General features: G+C 34.5%; 1 protein-coding gene across 3 annotated transcripts in view; it reads left to right on the forward strand.

Moving 5' to 3' along the window:
• Window positions 1-25,805, forward strand: part of STX11 (syntaxin 11) — a 53,171-nt gene that overhangs the window by 22,934 nt on the left and 4,432 nt on the right. The window contains exon 1 of one of the 3 annotated variants that reach the window (XM_051997898.1): window positions 23,442-24,483. The exons of the other annotated variants lie outside the window; for them this stretch is intronic. The gene's annotated coding sequence lies outside the window, so the exon portion shown is untranslated. Of the gene's footprint in view, window positions 1-23,441; window positions 24,484-25,805 lie in introns of those variants that run through there. 3 annotated transcript variants of the gene reach the window in all.

Consider the following 25,805-nt stretch of genomic DNA (forward strand, 5'->3'; position numbering starts at 1 on the left):
GAATTGTCTTGGCAAATCCACTAACCCAGATTGAGGATAACTGACAGATCTCAAAGCTCTCAATAAATTAGGGAAATGTCTACCCGAAAAATATGAAGACATAGTCCACCCAATGGAATGGGTGTGTGAGAATAATTTGTTCCAATTGCCATGAAAATGGCTGAAGTAGGCACTATGGAGCTTCTAGAGCTTGGTCAGACATAGAATATGGTAAGTCCATTCACTGTGCCCTGAGCCATCACCAGTTGTGACTTTATATCCTGCCACTGGATTTCAATGATTCTGGAAGAGAGTGAGAGAACTGACAACTTTGCACAACTCTTGACTCCCATAAATCCAATTCATGTGCAAGTTAAAAAATAGCTATGATGTCCCTAGTTCTTTTCAAAAATGAAGGTTGAACAACATCTCATCATTCTGAAAATTTACACAACTTTGTTTTTCTAGTTGAGGATTTTTTAATTCTATTCAGCACTGGGCCTTACACATAAATTATGTGATTTTGCTATTGTAAGGGATTTTAGGATGACTCTCTTACTATTGAAGATTTGAAATCTTTGAAATCTTTCTTGCAACTTGTCGTCTTAGATTAAGTTATCTAAAACACTTGATTAGCCCAGCACCATCAAGTCAGTATGTCTTACAGGTGATACTTCAACTCAGGTCTTCCTTGTTCTGAGTATAGCTCTCTATTCATTAATTATATGCCTTATTCATAATAGATTTTTAATAAAATTTTGTTTAATTCACTGGAAATATAGATTGTTGAATGTCCTTCTGGTCCCTTTCAACTCTGGCATTCTATGATTCAATCAAATATATATTTTTTAAAGGACATTACAAATGTTTTTAAATCTTGGTTTCTGACCTAGTTTTTTAATTTCTTTATTTTATCTAAACACATTAACATCCAATTTTTTTTTTTTACAGAAACCCTTTTTTTCATAAATTTCTTGGTGATCCATTTAGTTTATACTTTTTGCATAAGGAGTTTTCTGATGAAATAACTCTGGTGACTTAATTTGGCCATTTAAGGCAGGGTGTTTTGTCATCTGAGCATATCTTTGAAACTTCCTACTAATTGTTGGTTTGAACTCTTATTGTTCATTAGGGTACTATTCTACCTTTTATTTTCAAAACATTTGTTTTCATTTAAGTTGAATGTTCAACTGAAACATTAAATTTGTATAGTTATTATGAATATTATTAGTAACTAAGGGTATGCAAATATCTGAGTGTCAAATTTTAAAAGAATTATTTTATTTTAGTGCAAAAGTTTTTGGTAAATATTTTCTAATACAATCATAGCTCTAGCAATAGACAAATAAGGGAAACATGTTATTTGAGGATAAGTACTTTTCACATTTCTCTAGTATTTGTATTTGCTTTTTAGAGAAATATTCTCATAAAATTTTTAAAGTTTAAAGGGATGTTAGAGCTATCTAAGCCAACTATCTCATTTGATGGATAAGGAAACAGGACCAGAGAGGTGAAGGACTCACTTTAGTTGGCATTGCTAGCTTCTGACAGGGCTAAGACCCAAGTCTAGGTCTCTTGAATCATCCTTGCTTAATACTAAACCAAGCTGCTTCAAAAATTTTTATCTGTTTTGTGGTGATATTAGGGGCATTAAAATCATGTTTTTCTCTATATATACTGATTGCTATGAAGCCCATAATAATACTTCTAATATGAACAGTAAGTATAAGGACATAATCAAACCATCATTTATTTATTTATTATGTGTTTATTTATTTATTTGTTTGTTTGTTTTTGCTGAGGCAGTTGGGGTTAAGTGACTTACCCAGGGTCACCCAGCTAGGAAGTGTTAAGTATCTGAGACCAGATTTGAACTCAGGTCCTTCTGACTTCAGGGCTGGTGCTCTATTCACTGTACCACCTAGCTGCCCCATCATTTATTTATTAAACATGTTGAACATTATTCTAGGCTCAGGGATACAAAGATAAACCAGGTCCTGCCCTAAAGGCAGGTAATATTTTATCATAAGCATACAGTCCCACCTCCTACCTTTTTCTGGTTATATTTTATTGGACTTAATTTTTTAGATATAAATATTCATCCCAAAGAGATGCCAGGGCAATTGGTGGCACAATGTATAAAATACTGGGCCTAAAATCAAGAAGACCTGAGTTCAAATCTAATCTTAGACCCTTATTCGTTATGGGTTCCTGGGCAAGTCATTAAATTTATTTTTTGCCTCAGTTTTCTCATCTGTAAAATGGATATAATAATAGTTCTTACTTCTCAGGTTTGTTGTAGGATCAAATGAGATTATAATTTTAAAGAGCTTAGCACAGTGTCTGGTTCAATGTAAGTACTATGTAAATGTTAGCCATTATTATTATTAAGAGAGGAAGCTAAAATTAATAATGCTAGAACAGTGAATTTCTGAAATGAGTTTCGAAAAAAAGAAATTCAAGTAACTCATTGACTATTAGATTTTGGAAGCAGCAGAAGTACATAATTCCATGGGGAAGAACTTTATCATGTTTTCAAATAAATAAAAATCATATAATTATATTGAGGATGACAATATTAAAAGAGGCAGATGCTTTACAATAATTTTTAATTGCCTCTATCTCATTTTCTAGACATATCTTGCTTTGAAGTTGTTAGCTTCTTTTTTGGTCTAGATACTTTTTATTATTTAGTTTCTCATTAATTTTCCTTTTTTTTTTGTTCCCATGTATTATCTTTTGTCCTAAAAATGCTCCTCCTTCCCCATGACCGGTTTATACCTCAATCATCCTTTGTCTCCTATATTCAGAACTTTAAGAGTTATTCTTAATTTTTCCTCTCTTAGAATTCTCATGGTGAATTAGTTACAAAATTTATTGATTCTATTTATGCAGCATTTCTCATAGACATCCCCTTTTTCAGTCACACTATGCCCATACAGGCCCTCATTACCACCCATCTGAACCCCTGAAAATGTGTTCTCTAAAAACTGTCTTTAAAGCATCCCTCTTATATTACTACCAGATTAATCTCCTTCATAAAACCCTGGTTATATCACATCACTGTCCACAAATCTCTATTTGTTACCTACTGTACCTGAAAATAACACTATTGACAACTGATACTTTCTAGGTTATCAATTCAAGGCAGGTAGTATTCTGTCATAATCATATAATTCAAACCCCACCTTTTTCTGGTTTATATAGAAGGAAACTCCTAGTCCAACTGGTCTATCTTGGCATAAGGACTAGATATGTGTGGAATCTCTGAGAAAATGTTGATCCTCCAGACCAGGGGCAGCCCTGGGCAGAAAGCCAATGATGTGGCTAATGTAGACACCAAAAATTAGGGTTGGGTCATGTGAAGAATTCACAATGACCATTCTATTTGGCAAAAGGCAGATTTATTTAGGGAAGAAGTTACAGACAAAATGAAGCAATATAATAAACACCAGTAATGGTAAACATGAAATAGAATTGGGAGACCATAGAAAGGGATTTCAGTAATTAATGATGAAAAGGCAAGTTTCCTGGTGGAACTTGCCATTTACCAGGAGAAAGGCAGCATCCCATGAGGCTGGGGCATGCCCTTAGCTGGCAGGCTAAATCCTGAAAAGGACTAAGTGCCCCAAAAGAGTTAGTTACCTAATAAGGAGGAGAAGTAGGATCAAGAGAGATACCATAAGGCATATGGGGTTAGGAGAGAGTATGAGGCATGGGAGAGGGGGAAGGAGATACCTCGAGACAGAGTGCCATGGTGGAGTGACTCAGAGGAGGGCAGAGTATGGCATGGCCACAAATAGCTTTTAATAGAGAAAATTTAACCTCAGAGACATGACTAGGATTTCTGACAAGGTTTGTGCAAAACCCCTTTCAGAGGGTGGGCCCTCAGGGATTTGATGTAACTTGGATTTCTGACTGGACAACCTCCCCAGAGGGTGGGACCCTGGAGCTAAACTGATTTCTATCAGTGTCTTCTCCCACTTTGCCTCAGGGACCAATTTCGTTTCTCTATGCCTCCTCACCTACCATTCATGACCTCATCAGCTAGTGCAATTTCTGAATACTCTGGGGACAAGCAGTAGACAGTAATCAGACTCTTAATCATGATTCACTTACTAGGAGAAGGCAGTTCCAGAGACTTTTAGAAAACTCTATGTTTGCTGAATAGAACTTAATTATAATATTCTCCCAAATATGCTCATATTTAATCAAGGGTTCTCTAAGAGACAGTATGCAAAGAGAACTAGATTTGCAGACTTGGGTTTAAATTTGAATTCTGCCATGTAAACCTTCTGTATAATCTTGGGCAAGACAATTCAAGCTCTTAGGATTAGCTTCCTTGGTTGTAAAATGAAAGAGTTGAACTGAAAGATCTCTAAAGTATTTTTCAACTCTAACTCCTGCATTTAAATCAGAGGTTGCTAAGGTGATACAGTAGAACAACCTGGAATCAAGATAAACCTAAGTTCAAATTCAACCTCAGATGCTTTGGGGGCATTCTATATTAAGCACATGCTTAATATAGAATATTAGAAGATAATGTTCTAAGTGCTTGAGAGATAAGAGAGACAAAAATGAAAAACTGACTTTTCTCTGAAGGTCCTAACATTCTTCTGGGAAATACAACATGTGAACTGATGAATAAATACAAGGTTATATCAGGAGGGAGAGAGCAATAACAGTTAGGAGGTTCAAGAAAGATTTTGCTAAGAGGTGACCACTGACCTGAGTCCTCAAAAGAAACTAAGGATTCTAAGAGTTGAAGGCAAAGAAGGATTGTGTGGGGCTTTAAGTACAAAACTGAAGGACTGTATTTTATCCTGTAGACAATAGGGAACTACTAAAGGTGCTGGGGTGAGAGGACAGAGAGAATGGGGTATGTGACATGGCCAATCCCAAAGATTGGTGTTGAGAAAACTGTAAAGTGTTTAAGAAATGACTAAGATGTTTATCCCCACCCTAAAATTCTGTTGCCCAATTGAGCACTCTAATACTTCCCCCATTTACTGAATTTACTACTGAGAAGTAGATTAACAATGGGGAAGTTTTCACAGATACAATTTTGGTTTCAGTTTTGTTTCTTAAAAAAAAATAGCATTTGAAACTATTGATTATGTATTTCAGATTTTAGTCAGTTTTTTCTTTTAAATTCTGTATTTGTATATACATACAAAACATTGTTAAACCCAAGAAATACTTAGCATAAACAAGTTAATATTTAGCTTATAAACCCACTGTGAACTCCATCATCCATCATGTTCTCATTCCAAAACGCAGGACCAAAGGATCAAAAGTTTGGAGTTGAAAAGAACTCTAGAAGTCATTGAATCTAATCCCTTCATTTTACAGATTAAGAAATCCAGATCCAGAAAGGTTAACTTGACCTGGGTCACATAGTAAGTGGCTAAGGCAGTTGTTGAATATAGCTCTTCTTGATTTCAAAAGGAAAATATGTTAAGTTACTTTGGAGATCTTCTTAAAAGCTACATGTTATTGTTCAGTTATTTCTGAATCTTCCTGACTCCAATTGGAATTTTCTTGGCAGAAATAATGAATTGGTTACCTTTTTCCTTCTCCAGCCCATTTTACAGATGAGGAAACTGAGGTAGGTAGAGTTAAGGAATTCACCTAGAGGCACACAGCTGGGAAATGTCTGAGTCTTCCTGACTCCAGGCCCAGTACTCTTTCCACTTCACCACTCAGTTGCCAAATAGGTTGAAAAAATAAAACTCTTGTTAGAGAACTAAGAAATGCTTAATGGCTAGTTTGTTGTCTGATAATGATGATCCCAAATCTGCTTTTCTCCAAATATGTGATCTTGTAGCTCTCTTTCTTCTGGTTCCTCCTCTATGAAATTAGGGAATTGGACATCATCTCCACGATTTCTTCCTTTTCAAATATAATAATTCTATAATTCTGTATAATAAATGGAATACAGGTTCAGAATCAAGACATTTGAGTTTTAATCCTGGCCCTGAAGTAATATAACTTTGAATAAGTCATTTAACATATCTTATTGAAATATATACATATAGAGAAAGACATATCATATTCATTGTATATAAATATGTATGTACATGCATTTATATATATTTAACATTCATTTTATAGGAGAGGAAACTGAGACTTGTGTATGCATATATATATATATATATATATATATATATATGTATATATATATATATATATATATATATATATTCCATGATTGCCTAATTTCATGTTTGTATTAAACATAATAAGCATTCCATAGCAAATAATGATGCTTCCAGTTTTGAAACTGAATGGGCAAAACTTCTTCAGTATCTAATGAATTTAGGGTATTAATTTCCTCTTAATTTGACTATTAATTTATTAATTTACACATTAATTTCTGAAGTAGAAATAAATAAAATAGTCCTGAGTTCATTCACAGTAAATTATTTAGCAAGAAAGTACTCAAGGCTGCTAAACATATATATGTATCCGTTTATGTGTTGTGTGTATGTGTATATCCATGTATTTAGTTAAGAAAACACAAAAGTGAAAGTGTTTCATTGAAAAAATCATACATTGTGAAATCTGCATGAAGAAACAAACTATATTTTTAAAATCTTCCATTTCCTGAGAATAATACACTGCAGGGCTGCTTACCACAGCCATGGATAATTTAAAACACAGTATGTGCTGCAATAACCTGTTTGTGGATGCAATCATTTAAAGTGCCCATCAATGCTTTTATAAGAAATGTGAAAGGAACCCCTGGTATTTGGGGTCACCATAGGTCAATGGTTCATAAATATTTTCAGTCCTCAGATCACTGAGGTGAGAGTCTCTCCTTGCTTCCTATCCAAACATGCTTCAACATGCCACTACAAAAATAGTAATAAAATAAGTCAGCAAAATAAATGAGAATAGTATTTGATATTTCTCATGAAATTAAACAGACCCTAGAGCAACTACAAAGCATCCTCAATGAAACCCACACCAATTCAACCATATTGATCTTTTACATCTACAATTGAAAAAAAAAAAGGTGGATTTAAAACAGCTATTGCCCCCACTATGACACAACTCATTGCCCCCATTATGACACTCAACTGAATGCATGTCAGTCTGAATATCGTGGACAAGCATTATAGATGAATTATAAGATGGATTCAAAATTGAATTGGAAGAAAATATTCTTTTAAAAAAAATACATACTATATCATTATATTAAATTATATTAACGCAATTATATGTTGCGTAATTATATTACATATTGAATGTTATAATATGACTCATAAAGTGCTTTTTTTCCTCAATAGTCCTACGAAATAGGTGATATAAAGATGATTATCTCCATATATAGTGAGGGGCAAAGTCTAATATTGGACAGATATGGGGGCTCTGTGACCATGAGAGAACTTCTAAGTTCTCTAGGGAATTCTCTCGGATTATAAATTACAGGATAGTTACTCATCGTCATTCATACTTCATATTCATATTTCATCTACTCATAGAGAGAAATCCCTCTTTGAGAATTCCCTATACCAATGATATCACAGTTCAGACATAAATATATATGCGTTGTCCCCAAAAGTCTTAAGTCTGAAGCTATCAAAACTTTTCGCTCATACATATAAACATATACATGTGTGCACATTCTACATAAGGTACATATAAGGGGCAAACATATATGAATATATGATACATATAAAGGGCAGCTAGTTGGTACAGTGATTAGAGTGTCAGGGCTAGAGTCAGAAATCACTTCAATAGCTCTGCCCCCAAAACCCCCATAAGAAGTCGCAGAGAGTGGGCTATAACTGGAATAACAGGAGATGGCAGAAGTAAGGTTTGAATACAGTTCTTCTAGTTATAATGCCAGGACTTTGCCTACAATACCATAGAGCTTCCCATTGGAAAATGGATGCTCAATCTTGTATGCTTGGGGAATAATCACAGAACTGAGACCAGAGGCCCAGGCTCAAGCTTACCCAGTTAAGTGTGCCTCCTCCTGACAAGGAAACAGTTACCAAATTGCCAATTTTCCCTTTCCCCAACCCTTCATAGAATAGACTCACATAGTTTTAGGATTTTTAAAGAAAAGATAGATACCAATCACTGCTCAGGTCTTCCATCTATTATACTTTGCAAGGGCAAATTCTTCTTATATGCAAGAAAGAGGTACAGAAGGGTACAGAATTTACAAATTCAAAAAATTTATTCAAGCTGACTTATTCCTGCAATTATTTTTACAATGCTGTGTTTACTTATGGCTAATGGGAGCAAAGCAAGGCAAGATGACTCAGTCTTCCATGAAATGATGTTTCTTGTTACCTTATACAAAGCAAGGCAAGAGGACCTAGCCTTCCATGAAATGATGTTTCTGGTTACCTTATACACTGTGTTCACTATACTAAATATTTGTTATGAAATCATCTAACAATAGTAAGGAGAGATTTAAAGTTCATCCAGTCCCCTCATTTTGGTAATAATAATAATAATAATATCATTATAATTTTACAAATAAACTGCCATTCAGAGAATTTAATGTTACTTTATAGAAATTGCACTTAAAAATGAATATTTTGTGCATATTTTTTGTGCATATCAATTTTTCCCTTTCCAAATGTAAGAACATTATTTAAAGTCCCAAACAGAATATAAATCACTTATACGTTTTGCTTTGCATTTATGACCTTGTCCTTAGAGGAGATGGAGAGTTTGTCTCTTCTTCAAGAATTATTAGCAGAAGATTAATATATGTGTTTTATTATATACATATTCACTAAACAAAATAACTGAAATGATATTAATCATATGGCTAGGTTAAAAGATTCAGATGCGGAAGCAATCATCACACTCGATTTAAAATATCTTTATGTGAGAAGCAGCCAAAATTTGGGTTCAAATTCCAGCTCTGTGACTTGGTGTCTCTGTGTCAACCTTAGACACAGTCATTTCACTTTGCCAGACATCTGTTTCTTCAATTGCAAAGTAAGACATTTGGATTAAATTAGTCTCCAAAATTGCTTCCCAATTCCTCCTAGGTTTTGTTCTAGAGCATCTAACTCCTTTAAAGGAAAGGTACTCAAGTGATCAACTTCATTCTAATTCTGAATACCTCTGGGTTATTGTTTGTTTATTTGTTTGTTTTTTCAACATCTTAGGAAGTTCTTTGAGAAAGGGAATGTTTGGAATGTGACAATAAAGTCTGAGTAGTTAGAGAAACAAAACTTTTTTCTTCCATGTAATTTTTTTTAAATTTTGGTAGCCTAAACAGTGGATGCTTGGGATAAGTGTTTAACTAGCTACTTGTTTTTCAAAACTAGTTCTGCCTGGTTTGTTTGTTTTTTCCATCAGAAAGAGATCTCATCTCAAAGCAGCCAAATAGCATAAGTGCTGCCCTGACCTGCTGCAGCAGAAGCAAAAGGACTTTCACTATCTCATCTGGGTTACAAAACAGCTGTTGCTTTGCCTTTCCTGTGGTGGTTGACAGTCTGGGAAACGTTCCTTTCTCAGCATCGCAACAATTTACTACCTTCCTAGTTCTGTGACCACAATTCTTATTTTTTTTTAAGATTTTTTTTATTAAAGCTTTTTATATACAGAACATATGCATGGGTATTTTTTCAACACTGACCCTTGCAAAATCTTCTGTTCCAAATTTTTCCCTCCTTCCGCTACTCCCTCCCCTACATGGCAGGTAGTCCAATACATGTTAAATATGTTAAAATATATGTTAAATCCAATCTATGTATACATATTTATACAGTTATCTTGCTGCACAAGAAAAATTGGATCTAGAAAGAAAAAAAAAACTCAGAAGGAAAATAAAATGCAAACATACATCAACAGAAAGCATGAAAATGCTATGTTGTGGTCCACACTCAGTTCCCACAGTCCTCTCTCCAGGTGTATATGATTTTTTTCATCACTGAACAATTGGAACTGGTTTGGATCATCTCCTGGAACCACGTGCATCTGAATTGATCATCATATAGTCTTGTTGCTTTATACAATGATCTCCTGGTTCTACTCATTTCATTCAGCATCAGTTCATGTAAGTCTCTCCAGGCCTTTCTGAAATCTTCCTGCTGGTCATTTCTTACAGAACAATAATATTCCATAACATTCATATACCACAATTTATTCAGCCATTCTCCAACTGATGGGCATCCACTCAGTTTCCAGCTTCTAGTCACCACAAACAGGGCGGCCACACACATTTTTGCACATACAGGTCCCTTTCCCTCTTTAAGATCTCTTTGGGATATAAGCCCAGAAGTAACACTGCTGGATCAAAGGGTATGCACAGTTTGATAACTTTTTGAGCATAATTCCAAATTGCTCTCCAGAATGGTTGGATTCATTCACAACTCCACCAACAATGCATCAGTGTCCCAGTTTTCCCACATCCCCTCCAACATTCATCATTATCTTTTCCTGTCATCTTAGTCAATCTGACAGGTGTACAGTGATATCTCAGTTGTCTTAATTTGCATTTCTCTGATCAATAGTGATTTGGAGCACCTTTTCATATGACTAGAAATAGTTTCAATTTCTTCATCTGAAAATTGTCTGTTCATATCCTTTGACTATTTATCAACTGGAGAATGGCTTGAATTCTTATATATTTGAGTTAATTCTCTATATATTTTAGAAATGAGGCCTTTTTCAGAAACTTTGAATGTAAAATTGTTTTCCCAGTTTATTGCTTCCCTTCTATAATCTTGTCTGCATTAGTTTTGTTTATACAAAACTTTTTAACTTAATATAATCAAAATTATCTATTTTGTGATCAATAATGATATCTCTAGTTCTTCTTTGATCACAAATTCCTTCCTCCACAGATCTGAGAGGTAAACTATCCTATGTTCTGATTTGTTTATAATATTATTCTTTATGTGTGACCACAATTCTTAACAGGAAATTTTAAAAGAGCTACATTCAAATGTGTGGAATTGTCTTGTTTGTTTTTTCATTAGAGTTAATATTCATTTATTTTATTAAAATGGTCACTACTCAATTTGATGTCCTTTCTCTAGATCCTTCACTATATAATATTACATATTATTTAATTATAATTACATATTATGTAACACAAATAATGCAATGTTATATAATTATAACTTGTATATAATTATGTTGTATTATATTACATATTATATATAGTGAAAGACTTAGAGAAAGGATAGTAAATTATTGAGTATGCACATATGTGTATATGTGTATAGCATACACACATATATATTATCTTTCCCTCCACATTGCCACCTCCTGAAATCCCTGACTCTCTTTAAGATTCAGCTCAAAAATAATATCTGCATGGAAGCTTTTATTGGTCCTTATCCACTTGAACGCTCAACTCTAAGGCAACCTTTCTTTTCTTTTGTATTTATTTCATATGCATATATATCCTTTACATTTTGTTCCCCCTAGGATGTAAACATCTTGAGGATAAGAAACATTTGTTTATTTTTTGCCTTTTTATCCCCAGCACTTAGCACAACGAACATATGCATAGAAACATAGTCACATGTGTGTGTGTGTGAACAGAAGTGTATATAGAGAGAATCTAGATTTGAGGGGTGGCAGTGTAAAGAAGGTAGGATAGTGCAATGGTAACCATTGCATCTTGGAAACTGGCTACATTTGTTTGGGAATGATTATAATAGAAGTTTCCAGTTTCTTCTCTTTGGGCTGATGACCCAAGAATTAAAGATGTAGCACTAATCTCCCTCCTGAGTTCCAATCCCTCATCTCTAACTAACTCTTGAACATCGTGGAATACATGTCCCATCAATATCTCAATATCCCCAAAACAAAATTCATCTTTCCTTGATAACCTTTGTTGGGCGCTGCACACCCCCTCTTCCCTCCCTTGCCATTAAGAATGAAAATTGAGTCTGACAATATCATTGTGACACAATGAAGGATAGAAAAGAGAAATAATGATCCAGATGCCCGCCACTGTGACTCCATCTTTGTCCAAAACTACCCCGGAATAGAATTGTTATCTTGCCTCCTGCCTAAAAACTTAAGTTATAGTCCCTATCTATCCAAGAATGGCCCTCCTTCCTTCTCTGACAGGAACTGAGCCACAATCCAAGGCTGTAAATACTGCGAACTCCTCTCTCCCTGCTCTTTTTCTTTGAAGTAAAGACAGCAGCTGTAAAATGTTAGACTAATTGCCTTGTTAGCTTCTGTATCCTGCTTACAAATGCTTATATTAAAAAGTTCCCTGACTCAGTTCCTCAGGGCCGAGTGATTTTTGAACATGAGTTCTGTTTGGTCGGCTAACCTAAAACTCTCCATCTTAAAAAGATTAAAAACCGATCTCTGTCTTGCCTCATTTTCTCTGGCATTACACCTTTCCTTCTTCCAAGTGACTCTATTACTCACCATTCAGGTCACAACCTTGGAGCCATCTTGCGCTCCTCATATGTACTCACCCATATCTCTAATCAGTTGTCAGATGTTGTCCTTTGTACTTTCACAACAGTTTTCACATACATTCCTTTCTCTCTATTCAAACAACCATCATCTTAGTTCAAGCTTTCATCACCTCTTACCTGGACAATTGCAGTAACCTGCTAATCAACAACTCTGCCTCAAATCTCTCCTTTCAATTAATTTATCAGTTGCCAAAGCAATTATCATTTTCTCAGTTCCTCAGGTTGACAACCCAAGAGTCATTCCTGACTCATCACTACCTCTTACCTTCTTGCCATATCCAATTAGTTGCCAAGGCTTGTTGATGTCACTTTGCAATAAATGTTGAATGTGTCTCCATCTTTCTTATGATATTGCTGCCATTGTAGTACAAGTCTCATCATCTGAACTATTGCAAAAGCCTACTGGTGGATCTACCTGTCTCAAGCCTCTCCCTACTCCAATGTGTCTTCCATTCACCTAAGAAAGTGATTCCCCTAAAGCACAAATCTAGTTAGGTCACTCTGCTGCTCAATAAACTCCATTAGTTTCCTATTGCTTTCACAAGCAAATGCAAAATCCTCTGCTTGGTATTCAAGGCCCTTGCTAACCCTAATCTCCATTTATCTTTCCAGTTTTCTAACACCTTATTACTTATCACATATTAATTTAATGACACTGGCTTCTTTGCTGTTCCAAAAAAAAAAAATACTCATCTCTTGACTCAGGGCATTTTTTCTGGATGTATCTCATGTTTGGAATGTTCTCCTTCCTCACCTTCTCCTTCTGACTAATCAGTTTGAACCTAGTTTATTATTTAATTTATTAACCACTTTTTAGATTGAATTGAATTAAACTATGTTCCTTCTAAAGTTCCTTTGAATCTTCAAATTCTATTCTGATTAATGATTAAACTCCTGACAACTTCCATCCTCTAGAAAAGTCCCCTAATAAGATCAAAGTGAAAAAAGTTTCTGAACTCCAAAATAACAGGCATGAAGAACTAGTCCCATAGCTATGCTCTTTACTTCTTAGAGCTTTTTGACACTGGTAAAATACAACAATAATAAGCAAGCTTAATATTTCTTGTTTCCCAGCCCCTGTTGAGTAGAAGTGGCCAACTAGAAGTGAAAGGGGAGAGCTATCAGAGGTAGGCAATCTTCCTATCATGAATTGAGACAGACAAAACTTGAAAGACACAGAACTGTATTACTCCATAGTATAGGGATAGATGTTCATAATAATGAAGCTCAAACATCCAGAAAAGATTAAATTATTTTTGATATATTCTTAAAAAAAAAAAAAGACTGGAAAACATTCCATATGGCTTAGAAAAATGCCATCAAAATCATTCAAATTTTTAAAAGTTTTTGTCTTTGAAAAGTGAACTTTCAATTACTTGAAAAATTCACTAATAACATTGTGGAAATATATTCCCTTATAATGCTAGACAAATTATACATTAAGAAACAGAATAAAGTAGTGGAAAAGATCAGTAAACTTGTAATTAAGAGAGAATTTTGTAAGCTTTGTGACCCTAAATTCCATGCACCTCTATTTCCTTACCTGTAAAACTGAGACAGCAATACCTACTTTGTACTTAATCCTCCCATACACACACATACCTAACTTTGTACGGTTTAGAAACCTTAGTTTTAAAAAACATCAAGTGCTACATGTTTAACCTATATTGGATTACTTGCTGTCTAGGGGAGGGGAAGGGAGGAAGAGACAAATATTTGGAACACATGGTTTTATAAAGAGTGAATGTTGAAAAGTATCTTTGCATGTATTTTGAAAATAAAAAGTTATTATTTTAAAAATAATCAAGTTCTACTATTATTTTACATGAAAAAATTAGCCCCACATAATCCTCTAAAATACACTGAATAGCTATCATGTTATTTAAATATAATAGTCAACTGATTACACAATATCAGGGACAAAGGATTTCTCTAGAAAATACACTAGTAACTAACTCCTGATATTTATATAGAAACAGAAGTCTTTTGGGACAGCTGGGTAGAACAGTGGATAGAATTCTGGGCCTGGAGTCAGGAAGACTTGGTTAAAATCTAGCCTTAGACACTTAGTAGTTGTCTGACCCTGAGTAAGTCACTTAATCCTGTTTGCCTCAGTTTCCTCATCTATAAAATGAGCTAGAGAAGCACATAGCAAACTATTCTTGTATCTTTGTCAAGAAAACCCCAGATGGAGTCATGAAGAAATGGACATGACTAAGCAACAACAACAACAAAAAAAAAATGGATTCCAATCCATTTCAAGATTCTATTGTTTAATTTTGTTTAAAAATAGTGTACTTTGGGGCAGTTACTTTGCCTCAGAAAAAATGTATATATAGTGTACCTTGTATTCATTATAAATTTGAAAGAAGGGTCAATGAATATTGCTTTGGGACTTAATGATTTAATTGCCATTTTCTTCACTTTCTAGAGATTTGGGCTTCTTAAAAAATATGAATTATCCAATTAAAATGTTGCTTGACATACCTTGCTAGATCCAAATCAGATAGAGATGCAGCATTACCTGTTTTTAGTTTATAAAAGTTCAGTAATTTTAGAAGTGGAAGAACCTGGTTTTTTAACCATGACATCAGGATGATGCCATGAATGCAAGTAAATTGTATTTAAGTGAGAGGAGGCTGTGCAAGGTCACCTACCTCATTTCCCCCTCGGGAGCCATCTGAGTCCAGTGCCTAGATATAAAGCAAGAAACCCAAGAGCCTTAGCCATCTGCTCTTCTACCTCTCTCAGAGGTCTTATTCATTCTAGTGACTTAACCCACATACTTTCTCCACCCCTCCATACACACATACATAGTCATGCACACTTAATATCTGTATGACTTTGGGCATGTATGCCATTTTTTTTGAACTTCTCTCTTCCTCTATTCCCTCATTTGTGAAATGATAATGATTTTAGGTAGTCTACTGAATCTTAGATTATCTTACCCTGACTTGTATTAAAAGCCAATTGTTTATAACAGTGTATACTTTAAATTTTTGTGTGTGTGTTTTTTAATTTTAAATCTTATTTTAACATTTCTTGTCTCATGGAATCATTACTTTCTGTCTGGCCTATTCTAATTTTAGGGGGTCTAATTCTTAAGTTTTGCTTGACATTTTTCTTTGTTAGCTGTTATTTAATTTGAATCTTTTGTATCTTTTCTACCATTTCTTCCATTTCTTGAAACCAGGGCACTTTTATTCTCTGTTGCTCTATTTGAGCTTGTGAAGTAACTCTCTTCTGGGCTCATCTCTTTTTCTACTCTCTCTATATAGTATTTCTTCATTATACTGGTCATTTTTTTTCTTTTGTTTTCCACGTCTTTTTTCTCAATTTCTAGATTGGAGCTTTGTGTTTGGGTAAGATCTCCTCATTCCAATAACTTTGGAGAGTATAATCCTTTCTTGGTCCTGGATATCATGACTGACACTAGGCCTGGCTTCCTGCCAGAGTTCCTGGGTTTTGGTTCTTTCTCCTGGGGCCTCAGCTTGGGTTTTGGTTTTGGCTCCTTTTCTTTCTCCTTCTTGCATAGTACCAAACGTGGAAGTGATAATGTCCCTTACTGTGATTGTGACAGCCCCCAACCAGATGTTGTTTGTGTTGGTAATGCCTTCTTGCATAGTCTGTCTGGGCATTAATGCTAGCCCTGTCTACTACTGGGATTCAGATGTAAGCTACCAGATGTGAACTAGGTTGGGCTGGGTTCCCTGGATGAATGCCAGTCTGGCCCTGTTCTTTTTGTTGTGACTCACGTTGGGCTACATGGACAATTGTACTTCCTGAGTGATGATTTGCCCTGTTTCCTGCTTTAGGATCAGTTTGCTTGAATGTTTTGCCTACTATCCTCTCTATCTTGTCTCCACACAAAATCTTCAACAAGATTCTGGCAGTCTTTATATGAATTTTTGGATTGGTTGGAAAATCTTACAGCTTGTTCTCTTTGGTTTTCTTTTTAGCATTTAATTGGGTTGTGTGGAATCTTGGAATGTCCCCCACCTACTTTCCCTTAATCACTTTTCAAACTTCCTCTTTCTGTAAAATGAGAGCATTTGGACTACATAAATTCAGAAGTTATTTCTAGATCTAAATTTATGATTTCTCTAACATAATTACTAAATCTACACTCAATCCTAAACTTTTTTCCTGAGCCCCAGTCCCATATCTAACTTTATGCTGATTAGTTCCACTTGGATGTGTGCTCCTATCCTACCCCAGCACCTCAAACTAAACATATCTAAAACCCAACAAGTTATCATTTTCCTCCAGGCTATAGCTCACTCACTAGACTTCCCCTTCAAACTCAGCATATTTGAAGTTTAATGTGTAATCATCTTTATCCAGAAGACAACTCTCCCTTTAAAGTTTTCTATTTTTGAAAATGGTATTACCATTCTCCAAGTCATACAGCTCAAAGTCTTGTAGTCAAGAACTTCCCCATCTCCCCTTATATTCAATTAGTCATGAAAACCAATAGATTCATCCTTCATAATATCACCCATGTATGAATCTTCTTTTCCATTCCTTCTGCTTCCACTAGACCCTAGTCCAGACTTAATTGGATCAAAAGCTGTATTTGTAACTGAGTACCCTGTTGCATTTAGAATATGATGGTTGATTAGGTGCTTCCTAATAGTTAACTATTTGGCCATCTAGTATTTATCATACCAATATTCCCTGTTTAAAATAAACCTGTTGTGTGGCATCTTTTATTTATATTATTAATCAAAGAAGGGACTATTTGTATATAATTCAAAACTTTAAATTTAAGGAATTTTGTAGGTAGCATATACGTTTTATTGGGACAACTTTGATTGAAGTGGGACAATATTTGACTTATTAAAGTAATAGCCTCTTTATGACAGAGGCAAAAGAATAAGATTCAAGTTCCATTTCTGACATATTGGCTTCCTAATCCTTAGCAAGTCATTTGATCCATTAGAGCTTCAAGCCACTAAACTACTGCAAATGCTAATTTGTATTGATGAAGGGAATAGTAAACCTTATTGTTAATTGCCTATATCAATAAAATAACAACAGGTCCTATGCATCTAGTACTTACAGTGTTGCTTTATGGCTTCAGTCAAACTGAGACCTGTTGAAGCCCTTACTTTAAAAAAGGTCAAAGTCTCCAGAAGGCCATTTGCAGTCATCCTGATCTATATCTGGCCACTGGAATGAAAGGGCTCCGGAAGGGAAAGTGAGGCAGATGACCTTGCACAGTCCTCCCTCACTTAAATCCAATTCACTTGCATACCATGCCATTACTCCCTGATGTCATAGCTTTAAAAATGAAGGACAAACAACCATAACAACAAGAAGAAGCTTTAAAAATTTATGAAGAAGGAAAAGGAAAGGAAAGGAAAGGGAAAAGAGGAAAAGGAAAGGGAAAAGGAATATTTGTTAATTAGTTTTGTATTAAGAATACATTAAGAAATGTATGAAGAATCTAAAGAACATGGGAACGACTAGTATGACCTGAGAATAACCAGAATCAGGGAAACAATTTACATGATTATAATAATGTAAGGGAAAACCACAACTGAAAACTCCAAACTCTAATCATTGCAAACTCTAATCATATGCCTTCAGAAGACTAATATTAAAGCATGTTTCTTTCCTCTCTCAGCAAATACATAATGTATTATAAGTGTGATATGAGGTATACCATTTTTAGACATAGTCAGCATAATCATGTATTTTACTGGACAGTATTTATTTATTACAAGGGAGAGTTCTATTAGAAAATAGGGAAGTCATCAGGAAGTAGCAGTGATGTTAAAAAAAAAAAAAAAGAGCATTAATCAAATATTTAAAAAAAATTATAAGGGCCCAAAACCTGGTTTGTAGTTTATTGACTTTCTACAATAATTGATGAGTCATACAAATTATTTATCAAAGAAACACCAGCCCTAAACATTGCCCTTTTTTAACACTATGGTTAAGTAGGCAAATTTTATATGGCATGTGAGCAAAATCCAGAGTAAAATCAGGATAATAACAGTACCTACTCCTCCCTCCAAGGTTATTGTCAGGATCAAAAGAAATAATAATTGTAAAACATTTAGCACAGGGCCTAGCACATAGTAATTGCTATATAAGTGATATTAATAACAACAATTATTATTGATATTAATATTATCATGAATAGTATTCATTATTGAAAGCAGAACCAAAAGACAATAATGTACCAGATTATGACTAGGTAAATGAAGTAAAAACTCACATGTAAATTATAATGCATTTGTTGGTACAACCCTGTTGAAGATAATGTATTTGTTTTTCATTTCTTTTAATGATTAATTAAAAATATAGAAGGATGGGAGAACTGTGTGAGTTATCCCTCAAAACCATCCATTTGTTTTGGTTCTTCTCCTGGTTCTTGCTTATGGTTTTGTTTGTACTTTCTTTGGTTCTTTTTCTTCTTTTCCTGAATCTCCTATATCTTTCTGATTTCCCAAGTTATGAGTGTCCTTTCCACCACTTTCATCAAAGTACTTTGTATTTACTTTTAATATCTTATGTTGAATCTTGCTGTTCTATGAACAAGTCATTCAATATCTCCAGGCTGCCAACCTGTTGTCTTCCCTGGCATCAAGTCCTAAAGAAAAATCTTCTATAGGAAGCCTTCCCACCCTTCTTAATTCTATTTCCTTTCCCTCTCAATTATTTTCTTTTCTTTTCTTTTTCTTTCTTTCTTTCTTTCTTTCTTTTTTTTTTAACTGTGAACATTGAGAGCCCATTTGTATATATCTCGTTTCTTGTCTTCTCTACCATTAGGTTGTCAGCTCCTTGGGGGCCAGCCTCTCTTTTACCTCTTTTTATATACCCAGTGATAACACACAACACCTGGAACGCTTAATGCTTAATAGAAGGTTTATTGACTGATTACCTACTGTACCACTTAACTGCCACAGTTATCTTTTGAAGACATATCTTATCATGTTTAATATACCTTTAAATATTAACCATTATTTTTAATTTCATTTAGAAATTTGATCTTCAAAATTTCAATAAAAGTGGTTTTCTCATACCAGAATAGGAGATAAGTATTGGTCATGTAGTGGAAAGAATATTGGTTTAGGAATAAGAATCTGGGTATTAGCATAGATTTTGGACAATAAGGGTTCTCTCAACTCCAAAATGAAGCATCAGATTGGATTTTAGTGGAAAAAGGAAAGGCATCAGAAATGAATCTTGAGTATGGACAAAAATCTTAAAAAGTAGAAATGGAATGGAGTTATTAGATAATAGCCAATACAATTTACTAAGCATTTTATATGTACCAGGCATTAAATATTAGGGATATTGTAAACCTAGGCAACAAAAGCATGGAGTTGAAAAAGTACTCAAAACCTTTCCAATATGGTAAAACCTGGAGACTTTGCACAACTGGCATTGTTTTTGACAATATAGGGACCATCTTCATACCATGATAAAGCTCCAGATCTTTCATGGGAGATGTCAAGTAAATATTTACTTAATTCTCTTTTGCCACAATTTACCATGATCATATTTAATTATTAATATGTAACTACAATTGAATCTTTGTCTCCAGAGATTGTTCAATGGGTGTTGTAATACTGTGATTAGTCACTGCCAGAATAGAATATTGTAATTTTTTATGTGGTTTTGTAGAAATAACAACATAAAAAGATTTGGAGGGGAGGGAGAAGAAAAGTAATTCTCTTAATAAGTACCTATTTGTTTGAAAATCACTGGCAATTTAAAAATGAAGCCAATAATTGAGTGAGCAGCAAACTTAATTCACTGAATACATTTAGTACCTACTGTGTGCAAGGTATTTTGTGTACTATGAGATGGTGAAGCAAGATGAAAAATGGCATTTCCTACCATCAAGATTATTGACTAGTATCTATTTTAGGCAATAGAGATTTTAAAAATCTACATTAACACTGTGGTAGAAAAGGGGGAAATGTCATGTGCTTTGTCTGGCACAGATAGTATAGGGAAGAGAATACCTAATGAACTTTTGAATGGATGAATTTTTAGGTTGGACTTTGAAACTATATGAATTTATCAACTAACTAATTGACCTAAAAACTTTTTGCCCTCAAGAGGCTTATAACTATTTAATAGTATGGTTAAAGTATTTGTGTTATACAATTCAAATGACCTGTGGAAAGTGTTTCTTTAGGACTCTTAGGAATGCCTAGTGAGCAACAAGCTTTGTATTTTTGGAATTCTGAGAAAATGAAATCTCCTAAGAGCCATATTTGTGCTGCTAAACAATTAGCTTGGGGATATGAATATTTTACAAGATTTCTAATTCATTTGTTTTCTTAAATTAATTCCTTTATTTGAATTACCAGTTGCAAATATAATAACCCCCTTTCCTTTCTAGGATATTCCCATAGAGTGGATTTTAATAAGCAAATAAAACAAAAACCCCCACTATCATGGGTTATTAATTATAGAATTCATTTGTGGCTTACATTGGAGTTTTCTTGAGTTTTTTAAATTTCATTTTAACAATTTAGTGTTGGCAAAATTGAATAATGTTTTGAGTATTTGTTGAAGATAAATATAAGAAACATTTACACATCTTTACAGAAAGTATGTCAGATATATTAAAATCTTAAACTTGTGTTTTTATTGTTCTTAAAGAGATTGTTCCCCTAAAGCTTTGAATTTTCTTTCTCTTTTTTTTCTTTTCTCTATTTGAAAATATCTTTAAATTCTCAGGTCCTCATGACATAATATTGTCTTAGATGTAAAGAACTCTGCATTTTAATCCTAGTTCTACTATATCCTAGCATTTTTATTTGGAACAAATTAATTCACCTCTTTCTGAGCCTCAACCACAGAAATCTGAAATCTGGGGCTTGAACCAGTTTAGAGACTCTTTATAATTTCTGTGTCAAGGACCACTTTTGGCTGTATTATAAAATTTATGGAGCTCATACTGGAATGATATGCATGTGTGTTTAAATAATTAAGGCAATGTTAAGTTTCAGGTAGAGGTAAATAAAAATAAAATGACATTTTTATCTCATCCAGGTTCACAGATCCCCTAAAATCTATCTATGGAGATTTTGGAGGTTCGTGGACCTCAGGTTAAGTACCCTGAGACTAAATCTTCTCTTCTAGTCTCTTATAATTCTAACAACCCATACTTGATTCTTCATTCAGTTCATATGAGACATTAAGAAAAATATTCTCTAATAAAAGAGAAAAACAATAAATTATTTTAATGAATAATTCTGATTCATCCATCCATACTTACTCTTATTGTAAATTGAAGCAAAATTCATACTAGCTCTGATTATGAGAACCACCCCCCCAAAAGAGCATATTTTGTCATTTGTTAGTGAACAAAAATAAAAGATTATTTATTGGCTAAAAAGTTATTCAGGATCTCTAGGTACAGTGTGAAATGGAGAAGTGGAGAACAATGACAGTAACTTTGAAAGAAGTGAGAAATATTTAAATTCATTAATTTTTGTCAATATATGAGGGTCTACGGCATAGTACTGTGCTGGTCACAACTTCTAAGTATCAAGGAACTGTATCACCTTTAAAAACTTTATACTTTATTTCAGAGGTTCTTAATCTGGATTCCATAGGTCTCCAAGGAGGCCATGGAAAAACTTTGAGAGGAGCTAGGGGTCCATAAACTTGTATCATAAAAAAGAATCTTTATTTCAATATAATTGCTTTCCTTGGTAATCTTATATATTTCATTTTATTCATTTAAACATACTATTATGAGAAGAGGTTCATAGGCTACTAGAAGGGCCCATAACTGTACAAAAAATTAGGAGCCCCGGCTTTAAATATAATAGTGGAGCATGCAATTATTATCATCTAGGCTCCCTTCAATTATGGGTCCTTTGAAACTATTATATATTTATGGTGCACTTTGGATTAACATCTACCCAAAGTCATACCAGAAATGAGAGTACTAAAATTAGTGGAGAGCAACCATAGAGTGATTCTAGGCAAAGAAAGTGGTGTGAACAAATAAACTAAAGAATCCCAGAGCAGAATCTCAGAAGGACTTCAGGAGACCATTTTCCAACTGAACAGGGATTTTCTCTACCACATTGCTGACATACATTTGCTCTTCCAGCCTTTCCTTAAAGACTCTGTGAGAAGGAATCCACATGAATCAGATCACAGAACCATTAAAATATAGTTCTGTTCAGGATGAATTGGAGGGACCATGGAACCCTTTACCTTTTAAGAAGTTATAATGGTAAAAAAAAAAAAAAAAAAAACAAGCCTCAATATAAAATGCTGACTGATAGCAGTGGGAATGGAAAAGAAGAAATAGATGTTTCCAAGAAATAATCTAAAGTTGTTAGTGACTGAAAATGAGGAATAAAAAAAAGAAGAAGAATCAGAGATGATTCTAAGTTTTGAAATCTGGATGATTGAGAGAATGATGGTACCATTGACAGAAATAGGGAAACAGAGAGCAGAACATAGAAAAATTAAGGAATAAGAGAATGAGATTTATTTCAGAATCAGTAGAGCTCTATTTTACCTGTGTTCCTATATATCCTGTAGGAAGCCAGTGACTATCTCTTAGCCTTCTATAACTTTCTAAAATGGTTAATCATAGAAAATACTGCAGGTTCCTATTCCCTAATTTTCCCATTCTCATCAAAACATATTAAATCTCAATTCTCCTAAAACTTTGTTTTATATGAAAAGAAAATGTCAATGTATTAATCAGATAAACTAATCCTTGTTAATGGGTCAGCTAGTCAATTGTAACCCTGCCTTAGATCAATATATCAAAGATTTTGGATTTTGTCCTTTGGATGGTAGGTCATTTATATAGTACAATAATTGTCAGAGTGATCTGGGGAACCCTGAGACTGGAGTTCCTGAGACCATTTTAAGAGATCTGTGAGGTCAAAGCTATTTTCATAATAATTTTAGTTTCTAATAAACTGACGTGTATAATGTGCAAAAGTTCTTTGGAGAGGAGAGAGAGAATCTTAATAATTTAAGAGTGTAAAGGGACCTTGAGATCAAAAAAAGTTTAAAAACGGCTGCCTTACCAGAAAGTCTTCAGGAGTTGTGGTTAAAAAATTCATCAATCAGCCCATTGATGAGCCTTTCCAAATTAATCCAGTCTAGTTATTCATTAGGAAGCAAATATATAGCCTGTTCAGTTTGGTGGGACCTACTAGACCTTATGTCTTACACTGGCACAGCCTTCAAGAGCAGAGGCCCATTATCACAGCACAATGAATGAGGTATCAGGGCATCAGAGGAGAACCACAATGGAGGACCCCAATGGAGGACCCCAGCCTTTACTTGTTTAAAACCATAGTCCAAGAGGTCCTTTAAGGAGTAATGCTAATGGTAAGCACTTCAGACACAAAAAGCAAAACAATTTGGGCCTGATAGTTTTGGTATCAGAAGCTTTCACTGCTCCTCCCCCTTGCCTCAGAACAGAAGGCAGTCTCCAATTATGTCTGTGAGAAAGGGTATGGTTACAAACCAAAGCTATATTTGTGATCAAGATATATCTAGTGATGTTGAAAACTAGACCCACAGGGTAAGACCTTTCAAGTCAATTTCTATAAATAATGACCATGGTATTAGAACTATGGGAGATAGTTTTTCTTCTAATCTGTTTCTCATTAAATATAGCTGCCCAGCACCTTGTTAATATTGCTAAGAAATAATTTTATCTGCAGCTGAGGCCTTTAAATATTAGCAGATTGAAGTCTCCTCCTACCTTGAATAATTATCTGCAAAGTCCTACCACTTCCCTGGCCAATATCCAAATTACACAGGAGCAAGCACGTATCTGAGGCTATGAAAATCACTGTAGGAATGACATTACTAGAATTTTTAGCAAATGGAATTGCTAGTCAAAGAAAAGCTTTAGGAGCTTCCTTTCTCCCTTGGGAACCAAAATAGATGTAGAGCATACTCTCTGGCCTTGTTAAGCAAGGATACCAAGAGCACTGATGCAAAGTAATAGGAATCTACTAGATAGGGATCCCACTCCACCACAGAATGTTATTAAATGGACCCTCACGGAAGAAGCTGCAAGTGACCTCTAAGATAACAAAGATCCAACCATATTAAGGCAAGTTTAATTATTTATTACTTTAAATCTCAGATCTGTAGAGGCAACATCACAGTTTGTCACTTACTGGTGCTCTGCTAGAGCATTCTACTGTTATCACATTATTTGTTTGTAGTTGTTTAGTTTTTTTTTCAGCCACATCTGACTTGTCATGACCCTTTTTGGGGTTTTTCCTGGCAAAGATACTAGAATGATTTGCCATTTTCTTCTCCAGTTCATTTTACAGATGAGTGAACTCAAGCAAACAAGATTAAATAATTTGCCTAAAGCCACCCAATAAGTGTCTCAGGCTGGATTTGAACTCAGTTCTTGCCGACTTCAGAAAGTACTTTATCATACACCATATTCTGAAATCCAATTGGACATTTCTTTACTACAGAACATATTGCATGCTTTCTCCCTGCTGTACCTTTGCTATCTTTTATATGTGTGTATGTACATGAAATGCTCTCTCCATTCTTCCTCTCCTAACCATCCCCTAACTTTGCTGATTAACATCCTATCCATTCTCTCAGCTCCTCTGTGAAGCGTGCCCTGATTTCACCCATTCTGAAGTTCTCATTCCTTCTTATTTAATAGCCATTGTACTCTTTTTCTGTTCAGTGCAACAGCACTTAGAAATATAAAGATGACAAATGATTGTCTCTGTCTCAATGTAGTGGAGAAGTAAGTCATCTATAAATGAGACATTTGGACAAGTGGATTTCTACAGCCCTTTCTAACTCCAGGTCTTAGAATTCTATAACTGATGTAGAAGTAAGTATGAATGTGAGGAGAACAAAAGACAGGTGTAGTCAAAGTGTCACAAGAAAATTTTTCTATGGCTAGCACATTTTCAATTAGGAGATGAGAGAAATTTTCATCAAGTAAAAAAAAAAGTGAGTTAAGTCAAATGGAGAAAAGGATTTCATTGACTCATTAAGGAGAAGAATTATGTTTCAGGCTTGGTACATGGTCTGTATTAACTCACAGGCTGTGGAGAGGGGAGGATAAGATGGGGTAACAATCATCATTTGGTCGAAATGTAGAGTGTGTGATTTGTCATGTTTTACTTTGCATTAAAGGATAACACATTTAGAGCTAGAAGAGGCTTTAGAAAGGTCATCCTGCTTGTTCAAAAAGCTGGTGTTCCCTTTTCATTTTCTCATTTGGGATTATTTATTTTCATTTGTTGGTATGGGAAAATGTGAAGAAAATAATTGGAGCAATTTCCCAGTGAAATCTGAACTTTTAAATTGTTGATTAAGTACTGATTGTGCAAAATGCAGCATTTAATTCCAGGAACAAAGGATTCAGACTACATCTGTCTTTGGGGACTGTTG

The sequence above is a fragment of the Antechinus flavipes genome, chromosome 4, assembly GCF_016432865.1.
Source record: "Antechinus flavipes isolate AdamAnt ecotype Samford, QLD, Australia chromosome 4, AdamAnt_v2, whole genome shotgun sequence".
Classification (NCBI taxonomy): Eukaryota; Metazoa; Chordata; class Mammalia; order Dasyuromorphia; family Dasyuridae; genus Antechinus; species Antechinus flavipes.